We start from the raw sequence: 26,059 nt of genomic DNA, 5'->3' as shown, positions 1-26,059 counted from the left end.
TATAATTGTCTCATTTCAAATGATCTCATTAAGTATGTTGGGTTAGCATTTATAAGGCTCGTTCTTTCCTGCCACTGCCCTCACACATGTTAACTGGATTTTATTGTATATTCGTGCCATCTATCTTATCTGTTTATATGTTTGTACTTTGTTGACTTTTTTTATTGGTGAAAAATAAATACGAATTGAATTAATCACGAAATGAATTATAATTTTCTGTAAAATTGCTAAATTTTCGGGTCTAAATATATCCGCTCGCGCTGCGCGCAAGCATTATTTGATTTGTCAAGTAGCTATTCTCTTTGTGTATTCCATAATTTTGTTGGCAAAATATCCCTTTTTGTAGGCTGGTCTGATTGTGAATAGTATCTGCTAAAGCTGAGGCTTATACATGTAACAGCTAAAGGGATTTCAGTAAAAATACTCGTTAATGAAAGGCACTGAGATACATTTCTATAGAGATGCTGCCTAAGCCTTCCTCCTAGGTCTTTGGTCTGCCATTAAGCATTCCGATTATTTTCTGACGTCTTGACCCCTTGAGCTTAGTAGCTCTCCATAGAATGGCGACTATCATCTACATTTTCAAAAGTGTAAATGTCTATGCCGACGAGTGTTATGTCATGTTTGCAGTCGTCTTTATAACGGAGGTATGATCTACCGATGGGGTGAGACCTAACACACAGCTCACCTTACTTTGGCGAATCCAAGAAGGGGTTCGCCAAGGTTTCATGCGGCAAACATGCCCCAACTACTTGAGGTTCCTTTGACTAGGGAGCGAAAATAAGCTTGGGATGCCAGCACGTACGCTTAAGGGTCTCTGTATTTTTTGCTTTGTCCTGACATTAAATGTGTATGATACGTCCTAGGCAGCTGACATGAAAGGTGTTTAGCTGCTTTTCTTGGTCGTGTTGGTTGGCGTAACTTGGTTTCCAAGTGTTACTTCCGTACAGGAGCTTGGCCATGACTGTGACAGATTTTACTATCCTGGTGCTTATATACTTGTCCAGTGAAGAGGAGGTAGAGACATATAGTCGATCCAAGGTAGGTGAGGAGTCCACCAGAACTAGACGTGCTGTTTATAAAGATATCTGGATGACAGTCGGTGTCTTGAGTCCATCAGGATTTCTGTCTCATAGGCCGATGCGTAATCCAAACTCCTTACATACACAGGACAGGCAGCTGTTATGTATGATTAGGTCTTGTACTCCCACTTCTTGAATGAGAACAATCCTGACCATGGAACAGTCTTGGGGGAGCCTATCTTCCAATGTCAACCTCCTGTAAATACTTCGGTGTGATCATCACAGACAACCTGAGTTGGAACTCCCATGCACAGAAGATATCCTCCAAAGCTGCTCGTACTCTTGGAATCATACGTCGAGCATTGGGTAAATGTGACCTGAAAGTGAGAGACATTGCGTACAAGCAACTTGTCAGACCTCAACTTGAGTATGCTTCATGTGCATGGAATCCTCACATACAGAAAGATGTAAACATTATTGAGAACATTCAGCGTCAGGGTGCTAGCTTTGTCCTTCACGACTATAGCAGAGAATCCAGTATAACATCGATGTTGGGATACTCTCCAACACAGACGCCTTCTTAGCCAATGTGAGATGTTCTACAAAATTCATCACAATTTTGTTTACATCAACATGCCACATCAGATTAAGTTAAGCAGCAATTCTCATCTACAACGTTCACAACACACTGGACATCAGCTCAAGTACACCCAGCCTTTTTGTAGAGTGAACTGCTACATGTACAGTATGTTCCCAAGAACCATCCGTATTTGGAATACTCTCCCAAATGCTGCTGTAACTTCGAACTTTATAGCTGGTTACCGCGGAGCAACATTTCTTTTCATTTCCTCCCCCTCCCTTTAAGATGCTGTAAGAGGGACACACACGCACCACCCGCACACTGCACCTAGCACACTGTATATAGTGCACCAAGAATACCACCACAGGATCACCACATCACCTGAAGCACTGGCAGCACCTGACACAGCACAACCCTCTCCAGGACAGCGTGTACGCGGCTCATTTTGGGGAGAGTACTTCTTCAGAGTTGAAGGAAGCTAAATAATGACCAGGTCAATGGCTCTTGTCAGAAGGAAAAGTGCAATACAAAGGAAGTTAATAAGTGAAGTATTTTGGGGGGAAAAATACGGAGAAATCACTTTTTTATTCAAATGATATTTTAAAGTCGTTTCAGTGGAAAAGTATGGTTGGACAGAAAATAAATTAGAACTCCTGAAATCATAACCCAAAACTTGAATGGTTTCATTCTAAAGTAAGCGGTTAATGACAAAATCTATCAACCATCTGACTATTTTAGACATGACTTGACCTCAAACTAAAATGGAGTGATTAAAAGAAATGAATCATTCTCACTGAAATCCCCTTACATGAGCTCCCATACATAATAGTAACCTCTTATTACGGAAAGTACTTCGTCAAGCTTCAATAGTCTCTGGATTTTTTTTCTTAATATGCCGTTTAGTGGCCATGTTGGGTTATTTTTGCCTGGAGATGATCCTATATTGCATAATTATCAACAGAAATGGAATCAACATACCAAATAACTCACGAAAAGATGGATTCTGGGACCAAAACTTGAGAATTAATAAAAGAAATTAGTATTCTTAGTGAAATCCCTTCACATTAGTTCTAACACGCATAAGCCTCGGAAAGTGTTTTTTAAGATGGCGGTTAGCAGCCTTCTTGAATTGGATCTGAAGATTATCCTTTATGCAAAGTTAAATCATAAATTGAATTGAATCAACATACCAAATGACTCATTAATAAAGTTATTATTCATGATTCTGGGGCAAAGGGTTCAACAGTTTATATTTCAAGATGGCTTCATATGGCGGCCATCTTGGATTTGACCTGAAAATGACATTATATTGCAAAATAGACAGCAGAAATGGATCCTGCACACCCCAAAACCCCTAAACATAGATATTACTCGTCATTCTGGGGTAAGGGGATCAAAAGGTTTTTTTTCAAGATGGCATCTGGCAGCCATCTCGGATTTGACCTGAAGATGACCTTTTATTGCAAAAATGATTATACAAATCGGTTCTACACACCTCTAAACCCCTAAAAAGAGTCATTACTCATCATTTTGTGGAAAGGGGTTCAAAAGTTAGGTTTTCAAGATGGCATCTGGCGGCCATTTTGGGTTTATGCAAATTAGCAAAATTGCCCAAACGGCAACTTTGGGCAACCAAGCTGAATTTGTCTAGGAGCCATAGGAACGCGAAAAAAACTACATCGGAAAGAAAATTTGTAGGTTGGTGTATTGAGCCTATGAGAATGTCAAATCGACTATATTACCACTCGCCGTATATTAATCAAAATAAATAAAGTTCATTCACTTTCTACGTACAGCGAACGGGGGGGGGGTATACAAAACTGATCATGACAAAATACTGACAAGAAAATCAACTTCGTCTAATATACTCGATCTCATCATAGAAAACAATTGGAATGACTCTGGCCGTCTCACCTCCATCACGCGATTCAACATAGCAGCAGTACTGATTTTGAAAACTACTATAACTCGCACAAGATGTTCAGTGATACTTGGCTACTCTTATTTCCATGTTTTATGAACTAAGCCAATGCACTTTACAGAGATAGGATGGTAATTCAACAAACACCCCCAATGTGGGCAAAGTTCATTGACCTCACATGACCTTTGACCTTGATCATGTGACCTGAAACTTGAACAGGATATTTAGTGATACTTGATTACTCTAATGTCCACGTTTCGAAAGTCAGATCAATAAACTTGCAAAGTTATGATGGTAATTCAACATTATTGCCAAAGTTCATTGACCGTTGACCTTGGTCATGTGACTTAAAATGCGCACAGGATGGTCAGTGATACTTGATTACTCTTATGTCCAAGTTTTATGAACTAGACCAACATACTTTCAAAGTTTTGATGGTAATTCGACAAATACCCCCAATTCAGCCAAAGTGTATTGACCCTAAATGACCTTTGATCTTGATAATGTGACCTGAAACTTTCACAGGATGTTTGGTGATACTTGATTACTATTATGTCCAAGTTTAATGAATCAGATCCAAAAGCTTTTAAACTTTTGATTGTAACTCAATAGATACCCCCAAGTCGGTCACAGTTCATTGACCCCAAATGACCCTTGACCTGAGTCATGTGACGTGAAACTCATGCAGGATGTTTGGTAATACCTGATTAACCTTATGTCCAAGTTTAATGACCTAGGTCCATATATTTCCTAAGTTATGATGACATTTCAAAAACTTAACCTCCGGTTAAGATTTTGATGTTGATTCCCCCAACATGGTCTAAGTTCATTGACCCTAAATGACATTTGACCTTAGTCATGTGACATGAAACTCTAAAAGGATGTTGAGTAATACTTCATTAACCCTATGGCTAAGTTTCATAAACTAGGTTCATATACTTTCTAAGTTATGATGTCATTTCAAAAACTTAACCTCAGGTTAAGATTTGATGTTGACGCCGCCGCCGTCGGAAAAGCGGCGCCTATAGTCTCACTCTGCTATGCAGGTGAGACAATAAACATAATATCATTTCATTTTAAACTGATCATAAGAAATCTTCTCCTTTGTAATGTGAAAGTGACTATGTAACAATTACATGAAGCATATAACGATCATGTACCAGATATACAACATTGAATTGACATTCAACCCTTCTCTCTGTGATAGTTTTCTTAAGAATATGTATCTGATTCAGAAGGATGTAAAGGCAAAAAAAAGGTGTTTCTGTTACATCATAAGAAATTTATTTAACTAAGTCTTTTGGAAACAGTTACAAGATACACTAGCACTGCAGGTAATAGAGATGAAGGTTCTGACACATCAATACACAACTGAAAGGAACATGTCGAATCTACCACGCCTTATCTGTATTTTGAATATATGGCCTGTATTCCAAAATCAGGTTTATTTTCAACAACGTTCTAACCCTTTTCAAAATTTATGAAGAGCCAAAATTCTGTTTATTGTATATCTCATATGTTTATAACTCTGTTCCGTTTGCTTTGATTATGAAGGAAAAACCTCAATTATCATTCTCAGACAAATATGAACCATTTGGGGGTCAATAAGGCTCTCCACAATAAAAGTCATCAGGGGGAATCATGTCGTCAGTCAAAAAGTGACCATAGTTGAAACCATAACGTAGTTCAGATGACCGAAGATCTGACATGGTATCTGATTATTGTTTACCAAACCAAAATAAATCTCGATCAAAATCAAAAGGTCAAAATAACTAACCAATCAGCAAAAAGGACACTGCACACGATACTATCACAGATCACGATCATTATCAGTCTAAAGGCAGTCTATCCAACTTTGCATAATTTGACACAATCCACACCAATGGGCCACACACAGTTGGAAAGTCAGAAGGTACAGTAGCATTTGCTAACATTTACATATGGCCACAGAGTCGGTCAACATAAACTCTACCTAAGAGTTGACTCAAGTGCAAGTACTAACACTATCATAGTACGTACACCAAGGAAATATAAAGTTCAAAGTGGGAATCATTAGTGAAACAAACACCAGTAAATCTTGAAGCTTATGGTGAGATTCCAATTAAATGTAAAGGTACACTTGACATAACATTTTACAGTACGGAACGGTCAACACAGTCATTCTATGTACCAGATATCAAGGTTTCAGCTATCCTTGGGTTGTTAGGTTGCACTGACATTGGAATTATCACAATTAACTCAATGTACAATTATGACACGCTTACACCTAACCCTAAACATAAACATACACCTATCACAAGTGATAAGGATCTCGGACTGGCATTTCCAGAGCACTTTGATGCTATTGGTAGTTTCAAAGAAGCGATTCTTCATGTCAAAGACATCGCTAAATCTACCATAGACGCACCAAGCAAGTGTAGCACACTAACTGAAGGACAAGATCACGTGGAGGAACACGACAATAATATGTACTTGTTCGTGGAGACGGCAAAGCAAGAAGGCTCAGTGTTCAACAACTCCGAGTGCACAATCAAGAAAGAAGCTATCAACTTATTTGGCTCCAAGTGCACTAGATCAGAAATTTAACCAGATCCTAGCAAGGTAGAAGTCAACACATTACCCAAGTACTATTACCCAAGGTCATAGAGAATGTTTAGAAATGCCTAGTATTGTTCAAATACCTAGCTACATATAATCCTAATTTGTGGGAAAAGTCAGCACCACTTCGATAACTTCTCCACAAGGAAGTACCGTTCATCTTGTTTGTTTGCGTTTATTTCTGCGTTCAAAAACACAATACAAAATAATTTATAATTACAATATACCAAATAATTCACAATATAAACAATGTGGTCATATTACAAAGTAAATACAAATAAGGATGTGAGTATAAATCAATATTTTATAAATGTAAACATATATACAGTGCGTATCAAAAAAAAGTTTACACTTTGAAAAAATCCTGTAAAACTATACATTTGTAATATCCTGAAGATTGTTCCACATTTTAACATTGGTACAGGTCCATTAAAGCAAATGACGATATAACTGTCGAAAAATATTTCCGCTTGAGTGAGCACCACTTACTTTTGAAAAGTTAGTGAAAAATGATTTGCGCAGAAATTTGAAATAGTTATGCGAATAGAAGTAGACCTTAATTATGAAGAACATATGCAATTTAGCTGGTAAAATTGATTTGAAGATATCTTCTACATTGTTTGACTTGTTTCCTTGCCCAAAACACTTCGAAGAGTGCATTTCGCCCCACCCCACTCCCCCACACACCGAGGCCATCGTGACGATATTTGCTTTACACTGAGCTGTGATTTACATGAAATGGCTAAGGCTTGATTTTCATTTTGTTAATCATTGTGAAGCTTGGGAAAAGTGTTGAGAAACAAGTATTAAATGAAGAATGCAATGTAAACCAACTTTCAATGATAAAAACTTAGTGAAAAAATGCTGGAAATGTCTGATATAAACTTTTGTTCAGATTCAGTTATGTCCTCAGATCCAGCTGGCACAAATAGGGTAAAGGTTGTGGTTATTAAGTGTTGAAATTTCAATTTGGGTGGCAAAATTGTTACAAAATGCTTTAATTTATCCGTTCTATTCCAATTGACTAAAAGTGCAAGGGAAATGTATGATAAATCTTCCATAGTGTAAGTTTGATTTCGTCCTTTCCCCTTGAAACAGCATGAAAACAAGCATTTCTGCGCAGATTTCTGCGAGCCTTACAGAAATGGACAGTGCTCACTCAAGTGTAACATTCTGTCAAAACTTCTACTTTCATTGGATAGATGAGACCCAAACCCAATATTATACATGAAAAAAATACCCGCATGTTGTATATTTTTCAATTCCCAGGGCTTTTTCAAAGTGTAAACTTTTTTGATACACACTGTATATAATGTAATAAATGAACGCAGGAGACCGCCATCGTGAGCGGTTAGGCTTGAATTGATGGCGGCCTCATAAAAGATTCGTGACTAAGATTGATATTTAGTGGCCAAGTTGATGCATTGCCAGTGAAGGTGCTGATGCTGTGTATAGCAGTTGAGTAAAATTAGAATATTAAATAACGAATGTGGATATTTGAGTGAATGTTTTAATTTGGAGCGTGCATGGGGTTGGTAATATTGGATGATAGTTTTCTTTAGAGTGACTATTAATGAGTTCATGGTTGAACACGTTTTAACATTGTTTGGAAGACCATTCCAAATGTCAGGACCATGGTGTCGAATTGATTTAGAGGCAATTAACAGTCTGGGGTTAGAGAGATGAAAGTTTCCGGATATGCGCGTTGGGTAAGTATGGACAGAACTTTTAAATTTGAACATGTTATCAAAAGACGAAGGGAGCAGATTGTTAATATATTTAAACATAATTATAGTTATTTGAATAGTATATAAGTCGGCAAATTTCCATGTCTTCAGTTTAAAAATAAAGGATCGGTGTGAGCCAAATAATGTGATCCTGTACAAATGCGAATTGTTCTTTTTTGTAATTTAGAAATAGAATAAAGTTTTGTGGAACCACAATTAGCCCAAACAACGTTACAATATGTTATACATGTATACGGGAGTATCAACGAATTATACAATAGAAATAAAGTTTCATGTAGTAAAATGAATTTCAACTGGGAAATTGATCCAATATTTCTCGAGATACATATAATGATATGGTGTAAATGTTTATTCCAAGACAAAACTTGGTCTATGATGACGCCTAATAATCTAGATTGAGTCTTCCGCTCTAATGGTGTGCCGTCAATATGTAATTGAATTGAAGAATCTGTATTATGAGAATGTTTAAAATGGATGAAGTGTGTCTTTTTTTTAGTTCAATAATAGTTCATTTGCTTTGAACCACTGTGAAAATTGTATTAATTCAAGATTTAAGATGTTGTTTGAGAGGGCGCTATGCATCGCAACCTGTGAGTACACACTTTTCTCGGAGCTCCAAATTTTTGTTAACTTTTCACATTTTCCAGAGCCTGGTGTAATTTATCACTGGAATAAGCTACGTTTTGGTACTGGACTTGTCTCGTTAGAATCTACAGAACAGAACCGAACGGAGGATTTTGAGTAAGTGCTCGACGTCCTTTTTATTTTCCAGTACGGTACTGTAACACATCCGTGTCAAGGCATTACATATGGCCGCTAAAGCTTCTAATTTAACCCTCACAATGCCATCAGAGACACAAATGTTAAAAGACATATGGCATAAAATGCCAATTTTAGAAACATTGTTATCTAATATGCAGGCCATCAACAAGAGAGTTGACGCCATTGACGAGAGAGTCAAGATTGTGGAAACTCAATACTCAGACTAAGACAACGGCTTTTCCTATATGGAAACGCAACTAGAAGAAATCTCTTCATCCATCGAAGGAAAGGAAACACTGAGTGTCATATATGGAGCTCCATACACTGTTTGGCAAATGCTAATCATCAGTGCTGTTACTTTTTTGTTGTGTATTTATGAACAATACAGTTTTTTACAGTGTCCTCTACACATGATACAAAGAATCACTTTATTTAAGGATACGGATAGTAGAATGAAATTATTTTCCGAAGTGTTATACATTGGATGCAGTTTAATTCAAATGATTTTCAAACCAAAGAAAATAACTTTTATGTATGACCAGTATTAAAATCATATCACTCAATGTACGTGGTATAAGGCATTACGTTAAAAGAAGGAAAATTTTTAATTTTTTGCAAAACCAAAGGGCAGATATATTCTGCTTTAATACAAAAAACGCACAGTACAAAAGAGGTGGAATTATTTTGGAGAAACCAAATGAAAGGTGATTCTTTCTTTTCTCATGGTTCTAATTGCAGTCAAGGTACCCTTATATATATTAAGAATGGTTTTGAATATAAACTAAAGAGATCGATTTCCGACCCGAATGGTTGATATAATCTTATTTTGATTGAAGTTGACGGAAAATTACTTGTTTTGTTAAACATACATGCACCGAACATTGTTACAGAGCAGATAAATTTTTGGTCTCGTATACAAAAGACATTAGAAAGTATTGAGAATATTGAGGAAACAGTGTTACTGCTAGGCGGAGACTCAAATATTTGTCTGGATCCTCAATTAGATAGACTTGGAATTACAACTGTAGATAACTACAAAGAAGGTAGAAGAGATTTGATATCTCTGCTCTGTGAACATGACCTGGTGGACATATGGCGTCGCCAAAACCCTAAATTGAAGAGGTATACATGGAGAAGGAATGACTTAAAAAGTCAGAGTAGAGTAGATTACTGGCTAGTCTCAGATGAGATTCAAGATTTTGTGTCGGATGTTAATATCATACCATCGATTGCTACAGATCATTCTGCGATTACATTGTATCTTAATTTCAAAAAAGAAAAACCGGGTAATGGATATTGGAAATTTAATTCTTCTTTATGTTCTGATGAAAAATACTGTAACTCCCTTATGGAAGATTTTGAGATGTGGAAACAAGAATGTGAATCATTCGACCCTGCATTTACATGGGAATATCTTAAATTTAAAATCAGAAGAATGACACAAACATTTAGCTAAAAGAAAGCCAAGTTGGTTAAACAGAAACGTGTCGAGTTAGAAGATAAGGTGAAACAACTCGAATATATCATCGGAGAAGGGATACGAATAAGATCTTACAGTACGAAAAAGCTAAGGAAGAATTAGAAGAATATTATAGAATTGTCACAAATGGATTAATTATTCGATCCAAAGCTAACTGGTCAGAGTACGGTGAAAGAAGTAATAGATATTTTTTTGTCTCTTGAAAAGCATCATAAAAACAAATCTACCATTCGTAAGCTTGAAGTACAAAATGAAGTTCTAGAAGATGAAAATACTATTCTTAAAGAAAGAAAACATTTTTATAAATCATTGTATTCGAAACAGCATGTTGAATTGGACGATTCTAATGCCAGATCTTTTTTGTACAATGAAATTAAATGTTTGGATGAAGAATCCCGGGATAGCTGTGAAGGTCTGTTAACAATAGACGAATGTCATGCAGCGGTTAAAGCTATGCCAGTAGGAAAATCTCCAGGTAATGACGGACTCACAAAAAGAATTTTATGTGAGATTTAGGGATATTCTGTCTGGCCCTCTGGTAGCAACATTGAATTATTCTTTTATAAAATCCGAATTATCCTCAAGTCAAAAACAGAGTGTTGCTACGTTGATACTTAAACCAAATAAGGACAAAAGATTTCTAGAAAACTATCGACCTATTTCATTGATTAATATTGATGTCAAAATATGCTCTAAAGTACTTTCTACACGCTTACAAAAAGTAATACATTCAATAATCAATCCAGATCAACATGCTTTTATTAAAGGAAGAAATATTGCAGAGGCAATTCGGAATGTTCACGATATGTTTTACTACCTTAATACTGAAGAAAAGGATGGTTACATTGTATCTATCGACTTTAAAAAAGCATTAGATTCGATTGATCATGAATTTATTTCTTAAAGCCCTTGAATCGATAGGTGTAGGTCCAATTTTTATCAAGTGGGTCAAAACACTACATTGTAACATTGAGGGGTGTGTACTTAATAATGGCCACTCTACTGGTTATTTCCCTATTTCCAGAGGAGTAAGGCAGGGGGATCCCTTATGTCCGTATCTTTTCTGATAGCCATCGAAATTCTAGCTGTACGTATAAGACAGGAAAGGGAGATTATAGGTATTAGTTTCGGACCATGTGAATCCAAACTTTCATTGTACGCCAATGACTTTTGTGCTTTTTGTTTAAATCATAAGTCAGTGAAAGTCTTATTTAAAATACTAAGACAATTTCAGAGTTGCTCCAGCCTGACTTTTAATAAAGAAAAGACACAAATACTAAAAGTTGGCAATTACAGAGATGGCCAATGTATTGATGGAGTTAGCACAGTAGAAAATATAAAAGTTCTCGGAACAGATGTTGGGTATGATGCTGCAGACCTCCAAGAGGGAAAAATTAGAGATCTTTTGCTATCCACAAAAAGGGAATTAAATATGTGGAAACAACGGAATTTAACCTTGTTTGGAAAAATACAAGTTATTAAATCATTCGGGATATCAAAATTCATATATCTTTTTTCATCAATTATTTTGCCTAGCTGGGCAGTGAAAGAAACAGAAACATTTTTTTAGGGATTTTTGTGCAAAGGAAAAGATAAAATAAGGAGAAATGTACTTATTCAACAGATTGAAGAGGGAGGCCTCAAAATGGTTGCGTTAAATCAGCAATTTCTGCTCAGCAGCTAATGTGGATTTTGAGAATAAAAAATGGAAGCAACCAAGCTTGGTATAATATTTTCAAATTTTATACATGGAAAGCAGGTGGAAAATTTTTACTTAACTGTAATTTTGAAAACAATATATTATATTCACAGCTACATTCGTTTTATATTTCTGTATTGGAAAATTGGCAATTTATCCGTTCCTCAAAAGAAGATGAATCTCTTGCTAATCAGATTATTTGGAATAATTCAGAGATACTGCTCAACAAAAGAATGATTTTTTTCTCAACACTTATTTGATAAAGGGATTATAACCAGGCATCATATTATGACATCAGAGGGCTCTCTAAAAAGTTATAATTTTCTTAAAGATCAATTTGACATAAATGGAAATGACTATTTAACTACTGAAAGGAATATACTATTCTATTAAGAAGAACAGTGATCAAAATGTTATTCATTTCCATGTAGACGAAATTAATTTTCTAAAAGACAATATAATTATGCCGATTACTTTTAGAGAAGTAAGTCTATACTCAGCAAAAACTTTTATGATTATTTGGTTAAAAGTAAGAGAGAACAATCTCTCAGTTCTTTTCGATTAAAGAGTAAATACAATTTAAGTGATTCCGAATTGCACAAAGTTAGAAAGAGAATGATGAATACAACCACTGATACAAAAACTAGAGAATTTCAGTTCAAAGTACTAAACAACATTCTGTTTTTTAATTATAGGCTGTTTAAAATGAAAATAAAAGATTCACCAGAATGCTCTTTAGGCTGTAAAGACTATGAAACCTTAGAACATGCACTATGGTATTGTAACTATGTAAAAATATTTTGGGATGAATTTAAAGCCTATTTATCGATGTTGGATTTTTCAAACCTAGACGAACAGACCATAATTGTTGGATTTTTACATAAACAACAAGATGCTAGAATAAAGAATCATGTTTTACTTATAGCAAAGAGGTGTATTTACATAAGCATAAACGGTGACAATAAGCCAAGCATTGACTATTTTAAAAGAATGTTGTTTTCTTCGTACACAGAAGAAATGCACATCGCTAAAAGGAAGGGGAAGTTGAATATCCATGAAAGAAAATGGAAATGTATTATGCCACTATTTACTTCGAATCACTGCTAAAGAACAAGTGGCGATTGTTTCTCTTTTTTGTAGGTCTATACTTCTTTTTTTATACTTACATGTATCTTTTGAACAATAACTGTACGTAACAAACCTGTACTTACTTTGTTATTTGCAGTACTATGTGTAAACACAAAATGTATGAATGTATCCGTACTGATCTGTATCATATGTTTTATTGGAAAGTATCAATAAAATACTATTGAAATATTAAAAAAAAATGTTGTTTAAGGAAGTTATATTTTTATGAGAAAAAATATATTTGTGTCGTCAGCAAATAATACAAATGATAAAATGGAAGATGTATTAATAATATCATTGACATATAATAAAAATAAAAGCAGGCCTAGAATTGAACCTTCAGGGACAACACATTGAACAGGAAGTAAACTAGAATCCTTGCTATTAAATGTGACATATTGTTTTCGGTTTATTAAATAATTTTTAAGCCAAAGGAGTGATTGACCTCGAATACCATAATAATTAAGTTTTGAAAGTAAAATATGATGATTAAGTGTATTGAACGCCTTACTGAGGTCACAGAATATACCAATGACATGCTCTTTGTTGGTTATGGCGTTTGTTATCTTATCGAATATCCCTGGCAGCAGAGGGGTATTGGGCCTGGCAGAGTAAAGAATTAAGAAGTAAACATTTCACTGTTTCTAGATGTCCTATCGTAAACTATACGCGTTTTGAACATTTTCCCCTTTTTGCATAAAATTTGGCATTAGAGCAGTATGAGGGGAATTGTAAGCAGCCAACTAATTTTTTGTCACTGAAAATTGCAAACAATTACACTTCGTAAAGGATAAGTGACTACATTCCCTTTACTTGCCTTAAAGAATGCCTGTGCAGATCTCTCCCCCCCAAAGAAAAAATTGTGTGAAAAGCCCAGTTGAATAAAAAGTAAATTTTGAGGAAAGTTACATATATACGTTACCTCATCCTTACTAATTCGCGTGTCTCCTTCACCTGCAAACGTCCCTATCAGCAAAACCTCTGGGTTGTGTCCCGTGTTTGGATCACTAGGTACTGCATGGGTGTATACTGACATCAACCAAAAATGTATCAACTCCAGGATTGTTCGATGCGTTCTTACAGTAGACCCAATCAACTGAGTTGAAAATCAAAATGTTGAATTTGACCGCATTATCATTGGAACAATATATTTTACACGTCCAGGGGACCGTTTCATGAAAGTTGTCAGCACTAACAAGTTGTCTTTCTCCGACAGTTACCATAGTAACAGTAGGAGGCCAATACTTCTCAGCCAATCAAAAGCAAGGATTTCACTAAAATAGACAGCACTGACAATTTAGTCAGCACTGATAACTTTCATGAAACACCCACCGGGTCTATCATTTTTATTGTCCTTTAAAATATAATAGAAGTGGAATTTTCCTTGCAGCCCTGGTGCGTCTCCCACTGCTCTGGGCATCATAGGTAAATCTGCGAATCCTTCGGTAAAAAAAAAATAAGAACGGGGGTAAGAGAATTAAAATAAAGAAAGAAAGAAAAGAAGTAGAATAGAATAAGAGAAAGGACATACGAAAGAAAAAGGCAAAGAAAAAGAGGAAAGCAAGAGACCAAAATGGGAGAAGGAGAGATCGAATGGGACGGAGGAGAGGTTTTAAAGGTAACCTTTGAACGTGTCGGTGCCATATACGGAGTCTGAGGTGTCCGTTGAGAAAAAAAAAATGAATTGTCTCTTATTCAAGAGCAGGGCTGATCGACTTACCCCTGTCGGGAAAAATATAAGCTGTCGGATCACACAGGCCGGGCTGTTCCGTGTTATTGCTTGGCATATGAGTTCCATTATCTTTGTTGATAAATTACAATCGCAAAAGTGTCGTAGTTTTCTTTCGCAAAAAAAAGGTCTCTGTACCGACAGTATTTAGAACTACGAAGTTACAGGTCAATAAATTGCCGAAAATTTCTACTCGGCGCGTACCAGACTCATAGGGCTGTTGGACCGACGTCTGTCGGGCCGACACACAGTGGGCCGGGCGAAACAAAAGTCCGCCAAAAGTCATTTTGGGCAATTTCAGATTTTTAATGTTTGTCATGCCAAGCTGAAAGACAATACTTTGAAGAATATTTTAGCAAAATATTTCATTCCGGACTTTGCATAAAGGTTGCTAATTTCCTACCTCAACTCGTAAAATGTGACATTTTGCGAAATGTCGCGTATATGACAACCTAGTAAAAATCTAACACGGAATATAATTTTGGCGCACTTTCAACTCGTTCTTGCCCACTGTGCAACAGTTTGTAATTTTCCCCGAAAGACGTCAGTCCAATACCCCTGCGCTTGCATAACAGACAATTTATTTGTTATTTATCTCAGGTGGACTGGCACACAGGTTTTTTTTTCTTTTTAAACCTCGACTACCCCGTTCCCTTCTCTCTCACTGATTTTGTTTTCATTACGTTTTCCTTGTCTTTTGTCACTCTCTATCTTCCTTCTTTTCTTTCTTTCTTGATTTCTTCGTTTCTTTCGTTGTTTTTTTTTGTTCTTTCTTTCCTTCTTTCTTCTTTTTCTTTCTTTTTCTTCCTTTTTGCCCAATTTCTTCATTTTTCCCGACGGCAGCGCAGATTTACCACACCTCCCCATACCCCTTCCCGAAAAGAGGTGTTTTGTCGGCATCAAGCTCATTTAATATGCAAAACCTCTCTTACCATGAATATCCCTTGGATAAAAAAGCGAGTTTGTAGGACATGTCTGCACACTGGGGTCAAATTGACTCTCCTTCGGATCTTGACCGCTGATTGCGCGAATAATTTCGGGTGGGTTTGACATGCATTTACATGTTGCATAATTCAGAAACTTGTTCTCGGCGTTTCAAATTTGGTCTCAAAAGACGCGCAAAATTTGAAAGTAAAAATTCAGTGTTCGGCGCGGTAAAAATTTAATATGCCCGGCTGAATAGTGACAAATTCGTCGATTGGGCTTGGGAGGGGGTCAAAAAAGGTAAAATAAGGATGAAAAGGTTCCCTTACGAGGTTGTCGAAATTTTCGCCTCGTGTTTCGTTCATGCGTCATTTATTGCATGAGACCATCAATTGTTCATGTTTGTAAGTTGCATAACATGTCTCGTTTTGAGGTTTGGCAAACCTAAAAAAATATATTTTCATATATAATGTATGTATATATACAGCACGTGCCCCCAAAAATGTCCCTCTGACATAGGCTTGAATTAATTCTAAATGTGGTAGCATTTTCAGATAAGTGTTTATGAGTAGATAGCTCATTTCATAATCTAATTTCTATGAAAATTTCATTGGTCGCGCTTCCGCGGTTTAAAATAACACTCTGTTACGTAACAGTGGTGCATTTTACCCCGTTCCAAGTTTTGCAGCATTGATTCATTTCTGCATGGTCTATGGCATGTTGACCCCCCATTTTTACATACAGGATCTGAGCAGGGAAATTTCTCTAATCATATCCATGCGTATGAAATTATAAACTTTGGCAGGTTCAGAAGGACAGGAAACATAAAAAAAAATAAGTTAGTTGATTGATAAGGGGAATCAGTGTACCAACTTGAATGAAAATTTCAATGATGGAAGAGAAAAATAAGCTGAAAATAAAAAGGAGAATCCACAAGTTGATCACCCTTTGCGAAAAGGAACTTTACTATCAATTTTTTTTAAGTTACATTTAATTAACTTGACCTCAGTAGCTACATGTTACTAAGAAAAGAGTAATGACAGCAGAAAAGCAGTACATGCATTGATGGAAATAGGCATGAAACAGACATGACCTGTTGTCTCAATCACTGGGTATCCTCATTGTCAAACATAAAATGAACTGTCAAAGACTGCTTTTGCCCTTCTGTACCTGCTCAGGGTTGTTATTTGACGAGCTTGGTTAGATTATAGAGATTTCCCTGGTCACATCAGGGAATTCCTTGATCAGAATGGTCAAAGGGGGATTGATTTTCTTGAAAGTGCAGAACACAAGCAATGCTGCATGCATGCAAATTTGGAATGGGCTGAAAAGCACCACTGTTACATAGTAGACTGTGTATTTAAAACCACTGAGGCGAGACCAATAATTTTTTTATAGAGGTTAGAATACGAGATGAGCTTTCCAGTTATATACATTTAATTGAGAATAGTTTTTATTTTTGGAAGTATTTCAGCCGCAAATCAGACGGACATTTTTCGGGGACGCGCTGTATATATATATATATATATATATATCTATATATATATATATATATATATATATATATGTGCATATATTATTTATTTTTTATTTATTTCAATATATTTAACCAGGGTAGCCCACTCAGCAATAAACTGGTATAACAACATTGAAATACATGTAAAATATACTCAGAAATATTGTAAATAACTTTACTATCCTAACAGAAATCAGAGTAGGAAACATACGGCATCGTTAAAGCATGATACTAATTAACAAAATTACACACAAAGCAGTACATATGAATAAAATTAAGCAAAAAGTTGATTTCAAACTTAAGAGGCAATAATAAAACGTAGACTTTTAAACATGTTAAAAGATGGACTTTAAGCTTCTGTTTAAAGATTGAAAGAGATTTTGACTGTTTGGAATTAAATGGCAAGTTGTTCCAAAGTAAAATCGCTGAGTAAAATATAGAGTGTTTAACATTTTTGGTATGAGTTTTTGGGGTAATCAAATTATCTTTTGCTGCATATCTAGTATTAAAACAATGAGAATCAACACTGAAAACCAAAATTGGTCGCCAGACTAGCTTAAAGTTAGTCCAAATGGTGCCCACCTGGACTAACTTTAAGTTAGTCTGCTTTGCTGGACTAGCATGATGGACTAGTTTTGCTTAGTCCATCTTGCATGACTAGCCTTTCATTAGTCGGCTGACTAGCATGTTCCTAGTCAAGCGACCAGTTTAACGTTAGTCATGCAAGCCCGACTAGTTTGATGCTAGTCCAGCGACTAGTTATTGGTTAGTCCAGCGAGCTGGACTAACATATAGCTAGTCGCTCGACTAGTTATTGACTAGTTTTAAGTTGGTCCAAATGGTGCCCACTTGGACTAACTTCAAGTTAGTCTTGCTGCTGGACTAACCTGATGTTAGTCCATCAAGCTGGACTAGTTTGCTGAACTAGCATGTTTCGGTACGTCAAGCTGGACTAGGTTGCATTACTAGCATGACGGACTAGCCATGAAATGATCCAGAAAACCTAGCCGCGCCTTCAGACGTTCCCACCACGTTGCTAGACATCGCTAAATTACGAATGAAAATATTTTCGAGGAACAAAATATGAAATCAAGAAAATTTGTAAATTCATTTACAGTAACAATACAGTTTTATTATCCAAATATCATATATTTCCAAGACATGAAAAGTAATATCACATCATCAAAGTAATGGCATCCAGATGGGCTAGAGCATATACCAAATTTTAGACAAATTATTCCTCACTATTAAAATAGAAAAAATACCTCCTTGACAGTATTCATTAATAAATGCATTCTTTACAATAAAATGTTTTGAATTTGTTATTTGTTCACAAGAAAATAATATCAACCTTATTTCATCTGACTGCTAATGAAGTTAAACTTCCAAACATATATGCAAAATCTATAACCTATTTACTTTTCCAAATGAAGATGTTCCTTCTAGATTGAACATAACATTATTTTAGGAAGTGCAGTTTAATGCGCACTTCATACTACGATTATTTGACGATTTGTTTTTCTTTTAACAAGGATATGTAAACCATCATATTCAAATTCTTTCTTTCAATTTATGTAATGAGATAAAAAAATCTTTTCAAAATATATTACAAAAGAAAGTAATAGAAAATGTACATATTTTAGAATAAATCGTAGATTAAAAAAAACGGTAAAACAAGTAACAGAGGAAAGAAACGAATAAAGCATTATATACTAAATATTCAAAATCAATACACTGAGCATAGTTTGCATGTACATTCCAGAGGAATCCCCACTCGAGAGGCCTGATATTGAAAACATTATAAAGCGTTAAAAATATTGCATATTTACATGTATATACACTAAATACAGTCATGGCAGAAAAAAGTAAATCAAAATGAATTCGCATAAAAAAAATCAAAGTAAATTTTCAAAGTTGTAATTATAATCATTAATTAGATTTCATTCTCGATACAGGGAATACATGTATGTATATTTTGTTGAAAACAATATGGCAATAGGTAGTAGGTTGATATTCAATTGAAGGACTTCAAATATAAAAATATACATATGACTTCATTATTTCTGGAAGTATATTTGCTTACTTTTGTTCGATGTAGAGTTTTGTGCATTGCAGTATCAGTATATGTTATTATGATCCTCATGAAAATATAAAAACAATAATTTTGATACAAATTCAAGGTATATAGGGAAAAATTTGGGTTTGTACTCGAGTGACAGAATGATGAAAAAATCCATAATACAAATAGTCAGATAAATTCCTTTGTGAAAAGGGTGATATGTAGATAATACAAATTAGAGAATTTGGTATGTACGAACTGTTTCTGTCCAAATAAATCCTAATGCATTATGAAAGAACTAAATATTTTGCTCTGTAATGTCATAACACAAACATTTGCATTTGTTGATTATACAAAAAGAAACTTTTTCAAACTTAGTCATATGTATACCCAGAACATCCAATAATATACTTGGCATCTGATTAAGAAAACACTATTTAGATTTGAAATTGTGAAAACCAGCATTTTATAATATACAAATTTAAGATAATTCTGATATTGTTATGGAACAAACCTTAACCAAAGTTATTAGGACACTGGAGTGTTGATTATACTAGATTTCAGCAATAAAGAATTAACACAGATAGATAAAGAAGCTTAATTATCTTAACTCACTGCATGTTTGATTTTTTTAAATGTAAATATGGCCGTGTATGGAATGTTGTCTCCATCCTGAATATCTAATAAGATCTTTTGAATAAATATGAGAGTCTTACTAGGCAAGTGGGATATTGAAAATAGAAGATATAAAACGAAGAGATCGACATCGTGTCCTCTGACAGAAGGTCGAGTGATGTGGTGATGGTGAGGATTGTGTTCCGTGTCCGTCTGGATGTGTACGGGATTCTGTGACATTCCAGATAAATAATAAAACAGAAGATGGAAATGACAATTAGAGTGATAGAAACAATTGGAGAATCAGGAGGATGAAATGGATATTATTCAAAGTTAGCAGCAAGTGCTGGCGAGGAAGCCACCACTACGAAAATCATAGTAATGGTATATAAATGTATTTTTTGTTATAAAAAAAAATCATAATTGTCATAGAATTGCCTATAAAACATGGCCCCTGTATCTTACGTCAAATTACATGGACCATGAATAGTTTTCATACAGTCTGATACTTATGGAGAAATCCCCTTAAAACAATTGCCTCATAGCTATTTCATTATAAACATACCAAATCCTAAAGACTAATGTTTCCATAAGAATGTGTTTATTTAAAATGGAAGAGAACATGGGAGTTAGATGTTAAATGAGGAAGGAACTTTATCAGAAATTTCACAATATTTCATGTTTGTTAAATCATATCAACATTAAGTAAATGTGAAGGAAAGCAAAAAATTACACATTGAAATTTAACTAACCTCAGTTCTGGTGACACAAAGAGATCATTAAACTTTCCCTGAAGAAGTCATGTTGTTACCAAGGATGGGCCTACTGCTTTCGTCATTGCTTCTAGAATGTTTAAATGAAAAAGGAGAACAGATGTTCAATTATTATATTCACTTCATCTCTCTTTATCAATCGATGCAGAATATGTCAGGTACAATAAACAATAAAAACAGCTCATGACATGCAGCTCCTTTACACAATTAAGACCAACAGTGAAACATTGTTTTGTACAGTATCATCAATGGTATAATGGTAATGGTCAACTTGTCAGTAATTAATCGTTTATAATGTTTTTTTTATTCTGCCTATATTCTTTTAAAATGTAGATCTTTTGAAAGCAGCAGATAAGCATAGAAGCACTTCCTCACCTTCTCTTTCTTCCTGACCTCTATCGTCTATAGTCACAAATGATTGGTATGCTTCTTCTTGCCATTCCTAAATTTAATCGATGAGTTATAGATTTCAGCGGACCCATTTTCAATGATCGGCATATACCATATTTCTTTATTCTGTAGACGACCCATATCTGTAGATAGTTGCGTAAAAAAAATATCATCATCGTTTTATTATAGAATCAGTGCGTCTTATTAGGTTGTTTTTTATGTGATAAACAATATGATTAATTAGCTCCTGCAGTTCGCCATCGTCATTAGCAACATATAAACATTAATTTTGTGCTTGGGATCTTTTAAATTCGTGGGTTATGTAAAAAGGGATAAACCTATCGATTTTCATCTACTTGCATCAGTTCATTTATAAAAGCCACTTCTTCTTGAACTTTAGCCTAATAATGGACATAGTTAATTTTCAACACTGCCTACAGTAGGCTCCAATTTCAATTGTTTTTAGTGAGATTCTGAATAAAGAATTTTTCTTGTTAAGATTTCTTTCCAAATTCATAGTGGTACAAGTATTAAAGTATAAAAATCAATACAATCCAACTGACAATGGGGGAATTCAACGTGTAAAACATTCCATTTAAAGACTGCTTTACAAATACAAAGATCCACCTATAATGGAAAATTATTATAAAAATTATATAAGCCTACTTAATATTCCAGAAATCACAAATAAAATAGAAAAACATTTATACTACTGAACAGTTATAATTATTCTCACAATTACATATCTAATCTTACAAAATTAAGACCGCCGAGAAGAAACACAAAGAATTTCCTTTCCTACATTTAAAAAACACAACAATCTCAAATAACTTGGGCTAAGTATGTATGACATAATTTTGAATTTCCTTCAAAAAAGATGCATTCCTGATACTAAAGTTAATTTCAAAAGTTCCGCAAATCAATTAATAGTGCAGAGTCAAAAAATATAACCGAAAACACCCAGCCGAAGTTATCTGCACTATGATGTATAATACTCTCCTAAGAATACGAAAATTCTCACACTCCTCTAACACACTTCACTTATATTGGAAACTTGGCAGTGACTTTGTGTGCCTAATATGCTCTTCGTCCTCTCCCATATTTGTCTCGTTAGGATCATGCATGATATCGATTTTAATCTTAAAAAAGGAGGAAAATCGTACTTACTTTGAATTTTTCGATATGGTTCGACTGATTCTTGAAAACAGGCAAAAGATACAGGCTTTCAGTAGAATAACTTCAGACTTGCTTCCCTGATCGTATCACACAGCGAAATGATGACCCAAATGATGCATTGTTTGTGAAAGCGTTAATTTGAGCGGGCAATTTCCAACTGAAGCAAAAGCTGGCTTAGGATTAGTCTTTGTATCCAAATAAGCAACTTCTTTGTAGTGCTCAGCGCTACTGCATGTTGACAATAATGCTTGTGTTTGCTTTTCGGGTTATTCAATGCACAGGCTCAGATTCCAGTTAGGCCTACCTGTAAACACTGATTGTGGGACATGGGTTAAATATGCCTATAGGCAACATCTTGAAAGAATCAGAACATTAATTGCATGTTGCTCATCTTTCATCCAATCTTTTTTTGGCTTTCATGCACTTCATGATAATCATTGATATTTTAGAACTTTCTGCATTATTCAACAGATGTCTTGAATCAAGCTCCGTGTCGTACTTTGCGCTGCAGGTTTTTCAATATAACCATGATAATTATTTATTCTGTGAAAATGCTAAAAATACTTAATCTTTTCTAATAACTATATGATTTAGGCGTACTAATCTTAATGCAGGAATAACAATAGAGGACAATGGTATATCCAAGAGCTTTCTTCATTTTCGTGGTGAAGCCAAACATACTTTAGTTTAAAAAAAAATTGTAAAAGCTTTCTTATTATCAGCATCTGACATGAATTGAACTTTTTCGCTATTAAGACAAGCAGGAAACCTTGCATGACAACATAATTATCTCGATTTACAAGACTGAAACTAGTGTACTGCTTGACAAACTCAAAGCTAGTCTGTCTAGATTGACAAGTCATAAACTAGTCCGCCCTGCTTGACAAGCCCGAAGCTAGTCAGTCTGGCTTGACAAGCTACAAGCTAGTCCGTCCTGTCTGACAAGCTAAATGCTAGTCTGTCTCGAATGACAAGCCTTAAACTCGTCAGTCCTGCTTGACAAGGCAGAAGCTAGTCAATCTGGCTTGACAAGTTACACGCTAGTTCGTCCTGTCTGACAAGCTGAAAGCTAGTCTGTCTCGATTGACAAGCGATAAACTAGTCCGTCCTGCTTGACAAGCCAAGAGTTAGTCCGTCTCTAAACTAGTCCAGCACCGAAAAGGACATTAGTCGAGCAATTTCGACTAATTTCAAGCTAGTCCAGCAGGCCGAAAGCTTGTCTTAGAGGCTGGACTAGTTTCAAATTCGGGTTTTTCCTAGTCCAGCAGCCTCGACTAACATGCCAGACTAGTAAAAGCCTAGTCGAGCCTCCGCTGGACTAGTTTAGGTTTTCAGTGAATTGCAAAAGTAAACACATTACGATAATATTCCGATGACAGACCATTAATACCTCTATTTAAAAAAAACACACTTAAAATGGGTAAGGCGATCGTTGAACGGGAGACATTGGAGTTCATGAAACATTTTTTTAAAGGGAGTATAAAAATTGCATTTAGGATTTATCCAGCCACTCTTTTTTTGAAGTTTGATTATAAGATCTGTGTGCGTATTGAAACGCAACACCCAGATTTCACAGCAGTAATCAAGGTGTGATTGAACTAAAAATAGGTATATAGTCTCGAGGGTATTTTGGTCAACACAAGGCCTAACCCTTCTCAACATACACAGGCTGGCATACACCTTTTTACATACATTATCAACTTGGTATGACCAAAATAAGTGTTGATCAATGATGACTCTAAGACATTTAACGGGGAATGAAACCTTTGGAACTAATAGGCTCGAGTAGAAACAGAAAAATCAAAGTATTAGAATAAAGAAAGTTTGAGAAAAATCGGACAAATAATGAGAAAGTTATGAGCATTTGAATATTGCAATCACTAATGCTATGGAGATCCTCACATTGGCAATGCGACAAGGATGTGTGATGTCACTGATGAACAACTTTCCCTTTGGTGGACTATGAAATACCCTCAAAATGTCTCTTTTTTTGCTTTTTCTTATGATGATACAAACTCTTTATCCATGATGTATTCTTAAAAAATATGCATTACATGCCCTCATGTAGACAAAACACATGATTTATGGATAGATGTGATAAGAGAGGCAATTCTAGTGAAATATATACTAGAGTAATGGGGAGAGTTGTTCACAAGTGACATCACACATCTTTGTCGCATTGCCAATTTTCTATCTCCATAGCATTAGTGATCGCAATATTCAAATGCTCATAACTTTCTCATTATTTGTCCGATTTTTCTCAAACTTTCGTTGATCTGTTTCTTTGATTTTTCTGTTTTCACACAAGCTATCTTGTTCCAATGGTTTCATTCTCCTTTAATCGTTTTACATCGTTCTATAGCATCTCCATAAAATTGATAATTACATTTTCTATAGAAAATTAGATAGCTTTTCATTCATTCAAACAAAGAATATCGATTTCATTTTTGGCAAGCAAATGCGATAATAAATCTTCTTTACTGACTGGGCTACGAATATTTAAAAAAAAATGAATTTGAGTCCTTTTTTAGGGCAGGAATCTTGCCATCGCTTAATTTTATAATTCTACATTTCTCTGAAACGTCTTTGCGAGGTTAACATCTTTGCATTGTTTCATACAGTCTGTGAGAATTGGCCAAAGTATTAACAGATTAAACGTGCTAAGAATGTCCAGTTTTTAGATCAGAAAATCATTATTTTTAGCATTCGCATCACAAAATATGGGTAGAATGTCAAGTTTTAAATCAAAATATCAAAGCGCGAGCACTATTTGATTAGTGATATATGCATCATCTTTCCAGTTTACTGCAAATAGTCCTCATCAGGTTTATTTTCAAGACAGAATATTTCATTTTGTACACCTTTGTACTCGCAATTGCTAAATTATATACCCATCCTGTTAATAATTTCAAAAAGTCCATAGAATAGCCATTTTCATGTCGGGAATTTTTTTTTGCACTCCCTTCATGCCCTTGGGTTGTCTTCCTATATAACAATCCGGATCGTGGTTATATATATTATATATTATTATATTATATGAATGTCCGATTCTGAGGTCTAAAATTATATATATATATATATATATATATATATATATATATATATATATATATATATATATATATAGTCTACTTCGGCATATGGAATAAAATAATCATAAATCGTATATACCGTAAAAAATCATAAGATTTTAAAAGGAGCATAGCTACGGCATTTACTATACCATTTATGATTATATATATATATAACTATATCTATATATGTATATGTATATATATATATATATATATATATATATATGTATATATATATATATATATATATATATATATATATATGTATGTATATAAAACCCAGCTCACGATCAACATGCTGAAACGGCAATCTAGCCGTGGTCATGAAATGGGTTGTTCGCAAGGAGAAAAATAAACAACACAAAAAGTGAAAGTTTGAAAGGAATCGGACAAGCAATTAAAAAGTTATGGTTGTTTTAAAATTGAGATCTGTAAGACTATTTAGGTATCAAATTGGCCACTGGGTAAGTAAATTATGACAAAGGGCAAATGCCATGTACAGGCAGAGAACGTTTATATTTAAGAAAATAGAGTAAATTCAAGAAGGAAAATACCCAAAAAAATGATCAAAATCGGATAACAAATAATGAAGTTATTGAAGTTTAATAGGTTGTGAAAATAGTAATTTATTAGGTGGGCTCATGATGTCACATTTCCATATTCCTTTTCTTACGTTATTAAATGAAATAATAATTGTTTCGTTTTTCATACATGTGTACATAGTGTGTCTCCTTTATGATAAAATAAAATTGATTTGATTTGATTTGAATTTATTCAGACAACTAAAATGCATTATTTACATGTCTTGGATTGCCAAACAAGATCTAGAAAAACCAATACAAGTAGGCATCCCAGAATATGAAAT

The 26,059-nt window shown here is 34.8% G+C and overlaps 1 long non-coding RNA gene across 1 annotated transcript; it reads right to left on the bottom strand.

The window, feature by feature from the left end:
- Positions 1–18,691: 18,691 nt before the first annotated feature.
- LOC121419983 lies at positions 18,692–22,295 on the bottom strand. Its single transcript, XR_005970676.1, has 4 exons — positions 22,112–22,295; positions 20,930–20,996; positions 20,534–20,624; positions 18,692–20,012 (listed from the first exon to the last, which is right to left on the bottom strand). It is a non-coding gene; the product is annotated as an uncharacterized LOC121419983 (long non-coding RNA).
- Between the last annotated feature and the right edge of the window lie 3,764 nt (positions 22,296–26,059).

Source organism: Lytechinus variegatus, chromosome 8 (assembly GCF_018143015.1).
Source record: "Lytechinus variegatus isolate NC3 chromosome 8, Lvar_3.0, whole genome shotgun sequence".
Lineage (NCBI taxonomy): Eukaryota > Metazoa > Echinodermata > Echinoidea > Temnopleuroida > Toxopneustidae > Lytechinus > Lytechinus variegatus.
Note: the sequence above shows the minus strand (reverse complement) of the source record. Positions and strands in the feature narration are given on the sequence as shown.